Source organism: Rhipicephalus sanguineus, chromosome 10, assembly GCF_013339695.2.
Source record: "Rhipicephalus sanguineus isolate Rsan-2018 chromosome 10, BIME_Rsan_1.4, whole genome shotgun sequence".
In the NCBI taxonomy this organism is placed as follows: Eukaryota; Metazoa; Arthropoda; class Arachnida; order Ixodida; family Ixodidae; genus Rhipicephalus; species Rhipicephalus sanguineus.
Window position 1 is genome coordinate 18,297,293 of NC_051185.1, and position 16,828 is coordinate 18,314,120.

Genomic DNA, 16,828 nt, shown 5'->3' on the forward strand with positions numbered 1-16,828 from the left:
TCGACATGAATTTGCAGGCTTGCTTAAGCCAAGCATCCTTGTTGAATTACTGGTAGTTGCTAAGCTAAAGTTAGATACTCTGTGCATTCACTCGGTTACTAGCACTTCTATTCAATAACCGTGGTTTTCTGCAGCAGAATCGACGAAGTCGCCGATTAATTGCATCTGGTATTCTTCCAGTGTACTTTCCTAACTGTTATCGCTTGTACAGTCTAATTTCAGTATTCTTTATGGGACTAATGTGTTTGCATCATAGAACGTGATGCTGGATGCCAGCGGGAAAAAAGCTGCCGACATTGATAGCCTGACAAAATTACTAGGGTCGATGTGACTACGGGGAATACCGTAAAAAGGGAATGGAATTGAAAAAACTTTACTCAGGTCCGTCGGGACGTGAACTAGCACGTAGCGGGCCGCTCTCACATAGGGACAGATAGGCCTAGCCTCACCGCCACGTCGTGGGCCCATTGGACTGCCCATAGTTGTGTTTTCAAATCCGGACTGTGTAGCGCAGCATCCCACTTGGACGATGTAACTTCTTTGTCATCCCGTAATGCGGGGCACCACCAGAGACTCCGGATTAATTTTTTACCACTAGGGGTTCTTGAATGTTCACCTGAACATAGGTATACGAGAGTTCTTGTATTTTGCCACCCTGGTCAGAAAAGAAGCACACTGTCTCCTGCTTAGCTATGCTAAGCCACAGCCCGTAAGTCACCGTGAGTGGTGACAGCTTGGCAAAGCCACAGGAGACCGTTGCTGCGCACAACTACACAATCCCACATGCCAGTTACTCTTGAAATAGGTTTCTTTACCTATTGGCTTGTTACAAAAATGAAAGAACGTCATCATCATCCGCCTATTTTATTTTTATGCCCACTGCAGGATGAAGGCCTCTTCCATTGATCTCCAATTTATCATGTCTCGCACAAGCTGCTTCCATTTTATACCTGCAAATTTTCACGAACTTCATCACCAAACCTAACGTTGCCATCCTTTGCAGCACTTCCCATCCCTTGGTACCCACACTATCACTATGACTACCGGTTACCTTTCCTAAGCATTACATGGTTTGACTGGCTTAATTTGTACAGTACAGCTGTTGTATGCTAGTTTCCAGCAGATCACTGTGTGCATAGACCGAGCCCGTAGACCAAAAACAACAGCAGTTGCTGTCTCACCATTGGTTGCTGTGGTGGCGCGCCTGTCGGGGCTGCTGATTGTTATACGGTGGTATACTAATGGTGGAAAACCTAAAAGTAGAGCTGTGCGAATAGCAAAATTTTGGGTGCGAAGCGAATTCGAATAATAAAGATTGAGTGCGAATCGAATCGAATAATTTCGAATAATTTTCGAATATTTCTCAAACATTTCTCGAATAATTCGAAGTGAAATTACAGAAAAAGTTGCAGAGAATCCCTAAGTATGTTCTTGTGAGATAGCAACATGAAAGTGTTTCTTTTCGCTAGGTTGATGAAGCGCTGGTGGGGTCATATTTCATAGTTGTCTTTCTTATCAAGAATGAGGCAATGTAGAGGCCGAATTCTATTTATGTAGATGATTTGGTTCAACCAAAGTGTTGCCGACAACACTTTACACGTGATGGGCAAAAATGCCATTTCCTCAGCCTCTCCTCCTCTCTCAACTTCTGTGGAAGGCCAACTGGTGTGGCGAACAAGGGTGTGCTCCCTTCAAGTCCGGAGTTCCGAATCTGCCTCGTAGACGTCGATATATAAGAACATCTGAAATTTTGGATGCTAAAAAGCTTTGGCGTCCGATTTTTTGGACTTCCTGCCCGAATTTCAGGTCCAAAACAGCATTAATTGAGCCCCCAACTCTGCCAAATCTTTCATCTCCATATTGGAACCAGCGTTTTCTTGAGTTAATACATTTGCGACCGTAGCGGAGTTTGAAAGGCAGCTTTGCCGCAATACGGAAGTGTAATGAGGTGAAACATATTGAAAATCTAGGGACCACTTCCAAACGGACGTTGAATGTCTCTTGGCTAAGTTCGACCGCAACGGACCTTGAAAGGCAGCTTTGCCGCAATACGGGGGTGTGATGAGGTGAAGCATATTGAAAATCTAGGGACCACTTCCAACCGGACTTTGTCTCTTGGCTAAGTTCGACCGTAACGGAGCTTGAAAGGCAGCTTTGCCGCAATACGAGAGTGTAATGAGGTGAAGCATATTGAAAATCTGAAGGGGTCACTTTCAACCGGACGTTGACTGCATTTGTCTTTGGGAAGTTCGAATAGTTCGAATAGTAAAATTTCAGTGCGAATCGAATCGAATAGCAAACACTATTCGAAAAATATTCGAAATTTCGAATATTCGCACACCCCTACCTAAAAGCCCTTTGCAGGGCAACATTCAAAGTCGACATGGAGAATAGCACAAATCGCGGAAATTCTGGCTTTGCGAAAATTTGATGCCAAACATGCATTTGACTGTGCGCTCTATAAGGGGCCGCTCAAGATGCTGACGAATGCTAGGAAGGAGACTCAACGCCAATGCCACCTGAAAACAGCGTTCTAGGCAAGGCCTCAGCTTACAATAACAGTCTACGCTTATGCATCCCTCAGACAACTCCCAAAGAAGATTTTGTGCCCATCACTTCTGCTGCTCACACATCTTCACCGAGTAGAATGGTCTTGTATGTATATATATATATATATATATATATATATTTTTCTAAGTGTCAACTAGAACGATGGTTACCCTGGTTTGCTCTATGATTTAATCTTCTGTCTTCCTGTCATTTTTGGTTCCGTCGCACGCCGCCTATTTAACTACTTCTAAGTTTGTTATCCTCCGTGTTTAAGTTTCAGCTTATTGGTTCCTTATACATCAGTTACATAATATCTGCATATAGACGAGGGTCCCATATTATAAATATCGAAAATGGGAACCTCTAATTGCTCCAATGTGTTAGTACCGGCAGGATGCATTGATTGCACACTTTTCGCTTTAAGGGTAGTGGTAAGCCCGGTCATGATTCGTAAATGCGTGCCATGGGTGCTCCAGCCCATTCTCATTCTTTGGTGAACAGGGGCTCCTCTGTGAGTAATTGACCCAGATGTACACAAAGAAATAAAAAAGAAACATACGTTAGATACCAGGGTTACACTCTAAAAGCAGCATCTCCACGTACGTGGACAAACTATAAGCTACATTCGTGTGTCTTGTAGTAACTATTTTGCCTAAGCACACCAAGTAAGTAGCGTAAGGTGGTGGTTCTACGTGTTGTAGGCATTCTGAATGATTGCGGAGCATAGCTACAGTGATTCCAGGTCGGCTATGAATTGGGTGCCTAAAGGAGTATTGACACTGTGTTATTCACATATTTTTTTACGCATTAAATGAACCAGGGCCTCGGAAGCGTAGAAATAAAAATACCGGCATGGCTTGGAGCACCCTAGATAATTTAATGTAGTAGCTTTTCTACATGCGGTTTCTCTGATGTGCTTCAGAGCTGCTCTAGCATTTTCTGTGATGAGACGGATGTCTATATCAAAGGGGTGTCACTTTTTGCTAGCAAAGTTGAGCAGGAACATGATTACATCGCTCCCATACAGTTCTGCATGCATCTGAGACAGTGTTGTGAACGGATATTTTACGTTATCGCCATTGGTTTAACTTTCAAAATGACTGAAAATTCTGTCTAGTATAAAATGAGAAAGGGGTTGAGTGAGGATATAGCCTGATAAAACGAATTATGAATGATCATATAAAGTAAATTTAATACCCCGATCACATGGGACGCATTCAATTGTCATTAAACCAGATCAGCATTGGGTATAAAACGTATATCACTTGTGTCAATGTGTAACGAATTTGTAATTTTAGTGGGTGCAAGAAATACCTATTTTGAGATTGCATTTTGTTTGGTTTCATCATAATGACTCATATTCAAAGTGAAATCTTAATCGAACAATTCCGAGTAGTGAAGACCATTCCTGTGAGTTCCATGCGACAAGCGATAGACTCGTCGCTCCACATAATGATGTCTATATTCAAATTGAACAGGTTATTCAATTCAGAACAGTGAATTTTTTAAATTGAATACCGAGTACTCATCAATTCCTATTTAAATACAGAATATTCGTACACTCCTAATTTCTATGTGTTGCTGCACAAATTCCACACAACAAGTAAAAATTGGATTGATCTCTTGACATAATGATGTTCCTGTTTGAATCGAAAAGGTTATTCAAAAGGTCTGAATAGTGGGTTATCGTACTGAATACCAAGTGCTCTTCTATTTATACTTTGATGTAGAACATTCACAAATCCCTAGTTTTTATGCGTCATCACAGAAGATGCACATGAGCAAAAACCATCTCGAACGAGTTCAAGGCATGCACACACTTGCAAAAGTCGTGACACTGGCAGTACATATTCACTGTATTCCAGCTGTACTCAATTTCATGGCAACCTCGAGGGCGACGCCTAAGATGGTGACATTGCAAATTTGGCTTGCAAATCATTGGAAGTGATTATTTTGTACACATCTACTGCAGGAATTCAGATCTACTTTCATTGCTCTGGCATGTGTGACGGGGGTGAGCCAGCCGTGGTCAACCATCTCTCATACGGACCATAAATATTATGGACACTTAGCGAAAATCGAAAAATAAGGGTGAGGAGGACAAGGTGAGGACGAATCTCAATTTTTCGAGCAACCTTCAAATGCACGCTACAATACCTGCATCAAACTTTCAATAAAATGACTCCCCACTAGAAGGAGGGCTTCTTTGCAGTAAAAATGCGCAAACCAGAGCTTCTGTTTGGACAACTGTGAGTGTCAAAAAATGTCGTAGCGCTAGCAGACACAACGGGACGAGCGCTAACTTGCAACTGAATGTTTATTGTCAGAAGCATCAGTATAAGCAGATCCGTACACAGAAGAAGGCCCAATCACCGCACATGAAAACCTGCCGCATCCAGAAGGGCGAATTCATAATATAGTTGTGTCAGCTGCCCTAATAGTGGTGCTGACTGCAAATGAATTCGCCTTTTCATGTACTGTGATTGGGCCTTCTTCTGCGTAAGGATCTACTTATACTATTCCTTCCGACAATAAACATTCAGTTGAAAGTTAGCGCTCGTCCCGTTGTGTCTTCCTCATCCGTGTCTGCTAGCGCTACGACACCTTTTGATGCGTTTAACCAACTAGCCCAAAAGCCACCTTGACAAAATGAGTGGATGCGGCACCTGGCAGAACAATATTAGTTGGTACTATTCCTTTGGAGGATCGTTTTGTTGAAAGTGTGACGAGGGTGTTGTAGTGTACATTTGAAGGTTGCTTGAACAGTCGAAAATTTTCACGTTGTCCCCTCTTTATTCCTTGATTTGCTGCAAGTGGCATTAACAATTATGGTCTGTGAGACATCCTGAACCAACTAGGTAACCACGCCACAAGTGCCACCGAGTAAGCCGTTTGCTATGGACATGTTCTGGCATATTCACACTCCGTAAAACATGCCTCGCCGTGCTACACCGCTTTGTCACTTAATGTCAAATCACTGGGTCCTTGCAAGAAGAACCTCTGCTCACCTGACAACTACATACAACAGCTTGCTGTCGTGACACCTGTTCAGGAGCAAAGCAGTCAAGCTAATTGTGGCACTTCACCAGAAGTGCCACAGGAGCTGCCCTTAATTTGCTTTATGCCGACAGCTGTTGCTAGCCTGGTTGTTTTGATTCAATGCTCACTGGTGCCATCGCTGGAGTGCAAAACCTTTTTGCGAGAAAATTGCTAAGTTCTCGGGATGTGATGACTCGAACTTTCGAGCTACAGATAACCAGTTCAGGAGTCTACATTCTCAGCGAATCAGTTCTGAACCATGATTGGCTGACACGTGCTCAGCACGTTGTCTGTTGTGGGACAGAGCTGGTGTCCATGCATTTTTATTGTTCTGGGGAAATTAGGTGCACACTTCGATGCAAATATCCAAGCTAAATGGTACGACATGAGCAAGCTTTAATTGCGACACTCCAATTTCTGAAAAGTATTAAATTTAGTATCTAGCAGATGCTGGTATTATATATGTAAAAATCCCTCGGAGGCCTCGTAATAGCATTTGGGCGAGAGCCATAGTAAAGAATTGATTATAGTAAAGAATAAGTGGGAACAGAGCATCTAACATGGTAACACAAACAAACCTGTGACAATTACGTGTCAGTTTCTGAAAATCAAATTTAGCGTCCTATTAGTTGGTACACAACCTAAAATAGAATATGAGCAAGAATATGAAATAGATTATGAGTCTGTTGCTTGTCACCCAATTTCTCAAAAGCGTCAGATGTGGCACCAAATTTGGCGGCATTGTGCAACCTAACATGGTATAATATTTGAAAGCTCTATTTCAATTGCACATCACCCAATTTTTGAAAAGCATCAAATTTGGCACCCAATTTGATGCCGATACACAGCTTAAGATTGTATACGTATGAAGTTTGCAAGCTGCATGTCAACTGCACATCACCTAATCTCTATAAAGCATAAAGTGTGGAACCCAATTCCATATTGATATGCAGCCTAACATTATGTGACATGAGCAAGCTTCATGTCAATTAGGTGTCTCCTAAATGCTGAAGAGAATTGGGTTTCAAACCGGACTTGGTGCTGATATGTGGCCGTACACAGTATGACTCCAGAAGTCAAGGTTCATGAACGAAAACAATAATTTGTAGTGTTTTATGAGCCACAACTACAGTATGATTATGAGGCACACCGTCATGGAGGGCTCCGGAAATTTCTCCCATCTGGTGCTCTTTTAACGTGCACTCACATCGCACAGTACACTGGCCTGTGGCATTTCGCCTCCATCGAAATGTGACCGCCACGGCCGGGATCAACTTTACGAGTCGGCAGAATGGACAAAAATGGAAACCAGGCTTCTTTCTTGAAACATTTTTATTAGCAAAAAAGAAAGAGAAATAAACTTGTACAAGAGGTGGAAAAAACATGACTAGCACGACTCGGGCAAAAATGTGAGCCACTAAGGCAATAGAGTTTAGTTGTACAATGTGAAGAGCACTGCGAAGAAAAAGAGCCTAGTAGGGTGATGCAAGTCGCTGCTTCAAGGTGGCATGTACATAGTGTTATTCCGACTGCATAAAATGCAAGTTACATTGGTTCATGGACGGGCATATCTCCCTCGAAAGCACTGTACAGTGAAGTGCGGTATGACGTGGAACGCTTGGTTAGAATTTGAAAAAGCTCCCTCCCGCTGCTTTGAACTTGGAGAGACGACGATGTGAGTGAGTACTTGTGTGCGAAATCTGCATGTGATGGTTTGGTTACACAAGAAATTTCAAGAAAAAGAAGCCCCTGGAGACTCTAATGCATCAAATTACTTCGAAAAATTGATAACACATGAAACTTTTTCAGACAAGCGTCTTTGCACCTTTTTTTTTCATGTTTATAGAGTAATGTCTTAGCTCTATATCATACCTAAGTGTAAGTTTTCTTTATAGCCACAGATGAGTCTTCATTCCTGTCCCATCCACAGACACTGCATAAACTCAAGACTGTTAATTTCACGAATTCTGATCGCTCCTCAACAAGAATGAACAAGTTAATGATGCAGCCATCGTGTGTTCACCCATAGCTTTGTCACAGTGCCTGGAATCTCGAGTCGAAACTACACAATTGCTGATTCGCAACCTCAAACACAGTTAGTACCTGTTTGGGTACGACCTTTTTTTACGTTACTTCATGCAATGCTTCAACCGTAGTGCGAGGAATAAATGTTGAACACAGTAAAGACATTTCCTAAAGAATAAATGCCGTTAGCCGTCAAGGATCACTGCCACAACAAATAATTAGGCGTTCCCTGCAATGTTTGGTCCACATTTTGACAAGGTTGCGAGGAGAGATTCTAGTAGGCACAGTAGACTATGCTACGTGGAATGATTACACAAAAGTGGGTGTAGCTTTGTTGCCGTAGGCCACTTGCTGTGCTTAACACACCGCTCCAGTGAAGGTAATTAACAAATTCCTTTGTGTTTGAGACTTTGCACTTGCCCATTGGTTATCACCAGTCTTGGCTCAGAGAAGGTTGTTAAGCCGAATGTGCAAACGAGGCAAAGAATGTTAACATCTTGTACAAAGTCATACATGAAAGGATAGCACAGAGCTGCAGGTAAATACACATGTAGGTTCCTCAGAGGTACAACTTCATGTTTTCTTTACAGTACTCTGTGCTTACTCTGTGCTGTTTTCAACAGATGACCCTTTTTTTCTCCCTTCATAAAACTGTCTGTACCTAGCGGAATTTGACAAATCTTACTTCCTTAATAATGAACTTTCCTATGGGCATAGCTAGAACTTACGGGGCCGGTAATCATAAGAGTATTGCCAATAATCGACAGAGAGTGTTGGGAGATTTCGCTAAACCTACATTCCAAAGTGTTCTGTGTTGAGCCATGTAAAATCCTGCGAGAGCGATCGTACCATTGGCAGAATAAACTACTTGAAAACACTTCTGATGAGTAAACAACTGCCACAAGCACTTTACATGGCACATCGTGTGTGTGTGAGCGGCATCTTACTGTGTGGCACTTGCGGACTAATTCGTGTGGTACTACACCCCACTGCCAGTACGGACACGCTACGCATTACGAAGAGGCTTAGTACACGCTTGCGTGGTGTCAGCAACGTACCCTTGTGGGAGCAACTCTGTTTCCCGCGTCACACCATGTATTAAATGCGTGTATGTAACAAAGCGCAAGTGCCACAGCAGAAGTTTGTTACAGAGCCCACTTTTTTATGGGAATAACTTCCCTACTATGTCTCATAAGGCAAGGTGAGGTGTATTTAAACAGTATACAAGGGTCATTTCATAGGGACAGGAATTCAACCTGACTTCACTATGGGTGGAGTAAGCAAGTCTGAATGCGCAAAATCTGAGAGCTTGCATGGAGCTGTAAGAAATAGCTGCGCTTTGGACAATTGGAAAAGTGGACTACTTTTGGCCTCTGGTATTTCCGATGTCAGAGCATATGACGACACTATGCTGCTGTAGCCTACAAGCCAAAGCTTGTTACAAACTGTCCGCTCAGTCTAACATTCCAGCGATTGCATTCACTGCAGAAACACTTCGCTCAGATTTCTTACACAACTTTAAAGCAGTTGTATTGGTCCGCTCCTATCACACGGCTGCAAATCTTGCGGCTTTCAGGCAATTTCCTTATAATGGTCATAGTGGCAAGCTTGAATTTCAATTATACCCTTGCCTGTATCTTGCTGCTGATGTGCAAGGACCTCGTTTACAGTGTACACAACTAACGAAAGAACACTGACGTAGTAACAGCTGCTGGTAGTAACCGTCTGTGACAATTTCAGCGCTGTCTTTCCTACAGAATGCAACAGCTCACAGTAAAACCTCACACACTGCTTAGAGAATTAAACAAAATACAGCAAGTCTCGATTGAGTTCCTGTAACTCTCACAGTAAAAACCTTGACGTACTGATCGGCAAGTCCCACACACTCACTGCCCAGTCAAAGAATACGAGACCAGCTATGGTAAGCCTATTCAAAAGAAATGCACTACCAAGGAAGTAATTGTCATGTCAGGACACAGGTTCTGAGCTTACACATGTGTCACAACATCTCTTTGCGATGCATGTGTCACATTTTGCCACAATTCTTTCTATTTTTCACTTTATATGGCTTTTCTTCACTGTCATTGGCTGACACAAGGCCATGACTCTGCAGCCATTGGTGCAACAAACAACGCCTACATAACAGCAAGGAAACGAATGTTACAAAAATTAGCACCGGATTTGTACACTTTGTTGGTTTACAAATACAGTGACTTAAACTGACGCATTTGCCTCACGCTTGTTGTACCATCAACATTTGTGGATCTGCACAATTTATAAACGAGTAAATTCCAGTTTCATTCCTCAGAGAAGCAACATTGTATGAAACACCATTTGCAAGTGGTGCTGGTTAAGATCAGGGTTGAACTACAAATTGCTTCGTCATAATTGGTTTACTACGAAGGTATATACTACTGACTCATAACTAATTTAGCCAAGGTGAAATTCCATTGCAGTAGGCTCTTCAAAGGCCTCTGCCAGATCTGCTCAATACAGCAATGCATGGAAAATTCTCTGTGCTAGTTAGGGTAAATGAGAGACAGTTAAACACGTCCAGTTTCTCATTTGAACCAGCACACCACTCAGTCACTCAAGCCGCGACAATGCCTTGGGTGATTGAACATATCACAGCCGTGCTAAAACAAGAGCTTGCAAAGAGTATTGCACTGCAAAGCATTTGAAGAGTTCACAAAAAGGCAAGTGGTAGATTGGGCTAGCCTGGTAGACTACTTTATACTTCCAACATAATTAAAGTGAAGCTAAAAATTTTGGCAGAGCCAATGTATTTACAATTGTATCAGCTCCTTAACACAGCACGTATTTCAGCTGCTGAGCTGCTCCGTTTTTTATTTAACTTGAACTTTTCAGTCAAACTTTAAGACTCGCAAGTCAAAGGGACACTAAAGTGAAACAATTAATCAGTTTAGACTGATAAATTATACTCTGAAAATTCTGTCGTTAATTTCACCATCATACGTTTATCAATAGATGATAAAAGCAAGGCCAAAGTCTTGTTCTTAAATTTCGTGCCTAGATCTCCACAAGTGATGTCATGGATTTCAATGTTTTTGTTTGTTTGTTTGTTTTTTCATAATTTGGTGACATTGGCTCAACGCAATATCTTGAAACTTGGTTAATTCTGTGGTCCCCTTAGAGCACATTGTACTTCATTTTTACAGATTAGGAACTATGTAGGCCCTAGTAGATGCCAGCAAAATCCATGAAGTCACAGCGACTGGTGCAGAAACTTCAAGGTGGCGTTGCCACCCGCATTTTCTTTTTCACATTTTCTTGCTTACCAAGCGTCTTCTCGCGGCAAGTGTGGTGGTTTTGGTAGAGTACTTTACTGAAAGAGTAGTTTACTACCATGAGAAAAATTGTTTTTCTCTTTAGTGTCCCTTTAACCCACATCAAGCAACAATTTCTACAGCTTACAAAAATGTAGGAGGTTTCTTTACATATTTGGCGATATTACCATCAATCTTTCGATATGACATCAGATTATGACACACTTGTGCTCTCATTGTAAGCAGTTGATCAATTCATGGCATTCAACATATAAAAGATACAACGGGGCAACGAAAGGCGTTGCAGTGGATTGCTCTAGATTACTTCTGATGACTCGAGATTTTCATAATGTGCATATTGATCTGAATACTGCACATGTGCAGTCTTGCATTGTGTACACATTGAAATGCAGCAGCAGCAGCCTGGGAATTGAACCCATGTCCTCGTGCTTGGCACAAGAACCTTGGTGAAGGTAGCCTGTTTGCATATTTCACAAGTGTACCCAGCAATCCATCCCTACCCAGCAGCGCCCTTTTGTAACTGTTCCAAGTATAACGTTTTGCAGCGATACGTGGAAGTCTCATTTGTGTAGAAGGCAAATGTGCTCAGGAGGTACAGCCAAACTCTTATTTGAATAAAGTTTGAACTTCTAAAGTCCCTGAAAAAAAATGGAAAAAGAAAATCACAATTAATCCACTGACAAGTTTTAAAAGGAGTACCAACATGTGGCTCTGTTGAACTCGGGAGTGAAAACACAGCGGCTGTACAGTACAGAACGCTGTTAAAGGAAACATCCATGCGGTACTTGGCTGTGAACTAGCACTGAATTATAATACGAAGCATGTAGACTATACTTTGATACATAGATGTGTCAGCCAAATCAGGCTAGATTTGATTGGGTTGGGATCGGTTAGTGAAAGAAAAAAGGCTTAACCTAATGTAACTGGAGTATGTGTTAAAGGAGCCCTGACACTGTTATTTTTAGGTTACCTTTCAATTTGGCAGATCTCCCTCGTGATTCGATGGCTTTACCATAGAACCAGTGTAACGCCACAGTCATTGCTGCAGTGATTCAGATGGCATTTGCAAAAACAGGTGCCAATCTTGATTGCTAGAATTTAAGAGTGTGATTTGTCCGTGACATCGCAATCTCACTCGATACATTTTTTTTTTCATGGCATCTTGCCTAGCATGTTTCATGGGCCATAGGTAAACTGACTATTCTGACACTGGAGGCACAAGTGCTTCTGCAACACTACAGCTTGTCCATGTCTGAGATCAGCGCATGGTTTTTCGTCAGCTATGCTTCCTTGATGAAACATGTAATATAAATGTGTAAGTTACACTATTTCAGAGACTTGTGTGTTGTTATATCAACATTTACACACTCACATTGACCGTTCACACAGTTTTCGAAATCAAGTAAGCAAGCTTAATGGCAACAGCTTCTTGCCAGGACTCCTTTAGCTCTTAACGTATCAGCAACAAAAGTAGGTTAGAAAATCACTTATAATAGCTCTGAGCGCAAAACACAGACAAGGGACAAGAGAATGAAGATGTAGCGCTTGTGTTGTCGTTGTTTTGCACTCAGAAACATTCTGCGTTTGTTCCAACTAGCCCAACTCACAACTCTCTTAGGTGAGAAAAGCAAACCTGCACACAAATACATAGTATACAAGGCAAACTATGTGTGTTGAGTTGCACACAAAGGCTATGTGTTTACTACAAAAATGGAACTCTAATGAAAGTGTCTGCAGGAGAAAAAAAACATTGGAAGTTTCAAACGCAAAGATCACGCAAATACACATATTTTCCATCGTTCCAGTGGTCGCTCAATGAACAAAGCACCAGAATTACCTATAGCAATTTTTTCAGGCACTGCAACACGAAACCCTTCCGCTTGCTCGGCAAACAGGCAGCGCTATCACACATAAGTTATGTCGTGCCGTGAAAAATTAAGTTCTCTCCCTTCTGAAGGTAACACCCGCTTGTTGTGAAACACACACTCACACAGAGCGACCTCCAACAACAGTTCAAAGAACAATTCACACTATCGGTAAGGATGGAATGTGAGGACAGTGTCCTCCAAAAATCTCACAGTCTGTACTTGCCAAAGTTAGCAAAGACAACACATATCGTGGGTGAGGCACCTGATTTATCTTCTAGACCACACTAAGACTAAATATGAAAGTGTGAGACTTTCAGGAAAGAGCTAAAACGCGGCTTCAACATACGTTGCGTAAATGTTACCAAACGTTGTGTATACGTCTCAAAGAAAGATTAAGGAAACAAACTATATCAGAATCTTCACGATTAGAATGGCCTTTTTGAAATGTTCGTTCTCATAGAAATGTCTAAACAGGGAAAGTCGTGAACTGCAAGAGTATCGGGATGGTTCTGCGGAAACCAGTCTGAGAAAAACATGCACTATACAGTGTGGTCAACTGTCAAAGGGAACACTCCAACATCACTCTGCCGATGCTTAGCTGCAAGTACCAGCTTATGCTACATCAGTTTGCCGCATAGGAGTGTAGAAAGTTGCCAGAGCCACCCAACTACCACGAGTCATCTGTTTCCAATAGGCGCGTTTATACGCTTTGTCAGATTAAAAAAAATTGCACATTCTTTAAACTCGCGCGTTCCCATTAACAATGGACTTCGCTGCAAGTGCTTCAGCTTTTGTGGCAGATGTTACAAAAGAAGCCACAGGTATAGCAGCAAACAATCGTCTCAGTTTCTTACACTCGTGAAAATGACAACTTGGTGGGGGGGGGGGGGGACATCCCACATTGCAGCCACAGTCTAAACTTTCTTCTACGGAGGCTGAATAAAGGAGAAGGCGCTTCCTGTGCTTAAGGAGGATTGAGTTGTTCTTCGCTTGCGTTGTCCACACCACTAATTCTACTTCGGAAGCATGGTACTGGTACTGCCTCGGGTGCTTCTGACAAACTAGATTTGCAGCTTCTTGCCATTACTGCATGATAGAATGGTTAGATAGCCAAGAAGGACTTCAAAACTTTCTGCACCCTGGAACTAACAGTGCTTCCTCTGAATGCATTCATCAAGCTTCCATTTGCCTTTCATTGCCTTTAGTTTATACTATAAGAAAGCATTTGCATTGCTTTCAGTATACCTGCAATTAACCTACTAGTTGAACACTGACATAACGATCATAGATATATATATAACGAACGTACAAAATTTGGTCTGCGTGCTTGACTCCGCAGTGTGTTCTACTGTTATAATTAAGCGGAAAATGCGAGATCTGAGGCTATACCGTTTGCAGTGAAGTCAACATTTGTTCTCTCGCAGTAAAAGCCTGCAAGCCAGCTCTTTGAGTAAGTAGGTCGCCTTTGCTTGTGTGTAGCACTCTTTTGGTTTCAAATGACAACCAAAAGATGAGCAAGGATGCAAGCTAGTTTTCAGGGATTCGTCATAGAAAAGGTTAGGCTTGCGGACGTATCAGTATCAATCTACAAATCATAAATGTATCAATATCTGATACAAATTAGGCCTATCCATAACCTAATCAGTGAATTGAAATCTGATTATGTTCACAGTGGACACTTTGTCACGAGAATTTCAACGCACTTAAACGCAATTCAATGCACTTGTCACAAGCAATTCAACTATTTATTTATTTATTTATTTATTTATTTATCATAGTACCCACAGCGCCCAAGGGCATTACAGTGGGGACTATCACTGTGGTCGGGTAAATGTTCCTAGCAAAGCTTCTAGGGCCTTTCTGTAGTGTCATGTTAGTGACCTCTGCAGCAGTTTATCTTCATTCTGTATCACAAAACTTGCTACAACAGCAAATCTGATGCAATCAACAAGTGGCACAGATGCCACTGAGGGCACACCTAAACAAAAGACCAGAAATTTGTTTGTGCATCAGCAAAAGGCTATCAAGACATGCTATGCATTTCTTTTGAAGGCAGGCAAGTGGTATATCACAAGTACTAGACCACGCTTTTCTTTTGTTCACTTCATAATGAGAGGGCTGAAAAAACAGCTGAAAAAAAATTTTTTTTCTTTTACACCTGATTACTTCACCTTTTAAACTACGGTATGAATAAACATCCTTTCTTTCAAAAGACAGAACGAATGATAACACAAATGCAAAAAAAAAAGTAAAGAGAAACGTCTACACCATGTGGGTACAATTCGTTTGAACTTTCTGAACAGTCACAGCATGCTTAAATTTCCATGCCAGTGGGAAAGCAAATTAGGTCTTGACACACATGAAAATCTCAATAATGAATCCACGGGCACTTGGAGACATCCGAGTAGGTCACTCAGTTAGCCATTCACAAAAAGAGCTACCCACATACACTTTGACAACATCAGCAACATCATGAGTACATCTTTCTTGAGAAATTAAAAGTACCCATAATTCGTGTCTGCTAGAATGAGTGTACTGAAGGAAGGGAAGGCTTTCTTATGCAGAAGTGCATTACGCAAGAACATAATTACGTTTGATGAACAAGTCAATGCGCAATAAATGCGGGCGCAAGTCCACATACAGACATTTAAAGTGATAATAAAGAAGGTGTCTGTGTCGCACATGTTGCTGTCAATAGCATATGCCAACAAGGAAAGCTTCGGCACGGAGGTAATGTTCCAACAAGAGGTAATGTTCCAACACTCATGAGCGCACCGATTCATACTCGTGTCACGGTCATTTGACAGGTGTCACTTAGAGCAATAGCGAATGAGTGGACTTTAGCATAAACCACAGTGAGTTTGAGTGGGTATGTGTATGCTAAACACTCACCTAGTCAGGCGACCGATTGCCGTTGCCTTTCATATCCAATACCACAACAATCATGCATTGTCAGTCAGTCAGTCAGTCAGTCAGTCAGTCAGTCAGTCAGTCAGTCAGTCAGTCAGTCAGTCAGTCAGTCAGTCAGTCAGTCAGTCAGTCAGTCAGTCAGTCAGTCAGTCAGTCAGTCAGTCAGTCAGTCAGTCATCAATCAATCAATCAATCAATCAATCAATCAATCAATCAATCAATCAATCAAATAACAGTGGGTGATGGAGAATGCGGGTATGAACAAAAGTCTTTGCCTGTGACTTTGAGCGGATGTGAATATGAACCTAAGCGACTGTCGTCAGCAACTGTAAGGGGAAGTGAGTATGTACGTGAATGTGTGCGAGTAAATAGGAACAGAGGTGACTACATGTATGTATAAGCGTGAATGGAAGTGACTATGATTGCATGTTGGTGCTGGTGAATGAGCACAAGTAGCAACGTGAGCAAGCGCTAATGAATGTGACTGAGTATGCAGCCTGCAAAAAGTATTTGTGAGCATGAGTACCTGCTTGGTATGCCACCAATTGAGAAAAATCCCGTTGTTGAAATATTGCCTCCAAGCTGAGGCCTCCGGCGTTCACACAATAATGACCAGTTTGCCTTCATCATCTTCTCAACCTTCTATCACATGCGTTGTCAAAAACACTGCAAACGTCTGACAAAGATGACCACTTATCATTGCCTTCTACAGAAATTCGAATCAAGTTGACTTGCAGCTACATCTTCTACAAACGTAGTCGCCTGGCATCTGAACTGCCGGCAGCAAATTCAAAGACCGTGTAGAGACTGCGAACCAGATTGAGCTTCCTCAAGATTTACGGTTTATACATGAATTGCCACCAACTTGCCCAACTATCAGTTCTACATCAGTGTTCTAACAATTAAGGTTCCAGTAAAAAATGTAGGCGTTTGCTTTAACTTCAATACAAACTTTGATGCTGTGTCTAAACTGTGACCAGAATCTTAACCTCCCTCTTAAGTAAAATGTACGGACATTCAAAATTCGTATAAATTTATCAGTCTGAAAGTCGTGTCAATTAAGGGCTGAAAGCTTGGTGATGACCGATTGCTTTGCGCTGCCTGCGTGTTGTGTACTTTGAAAAAGAA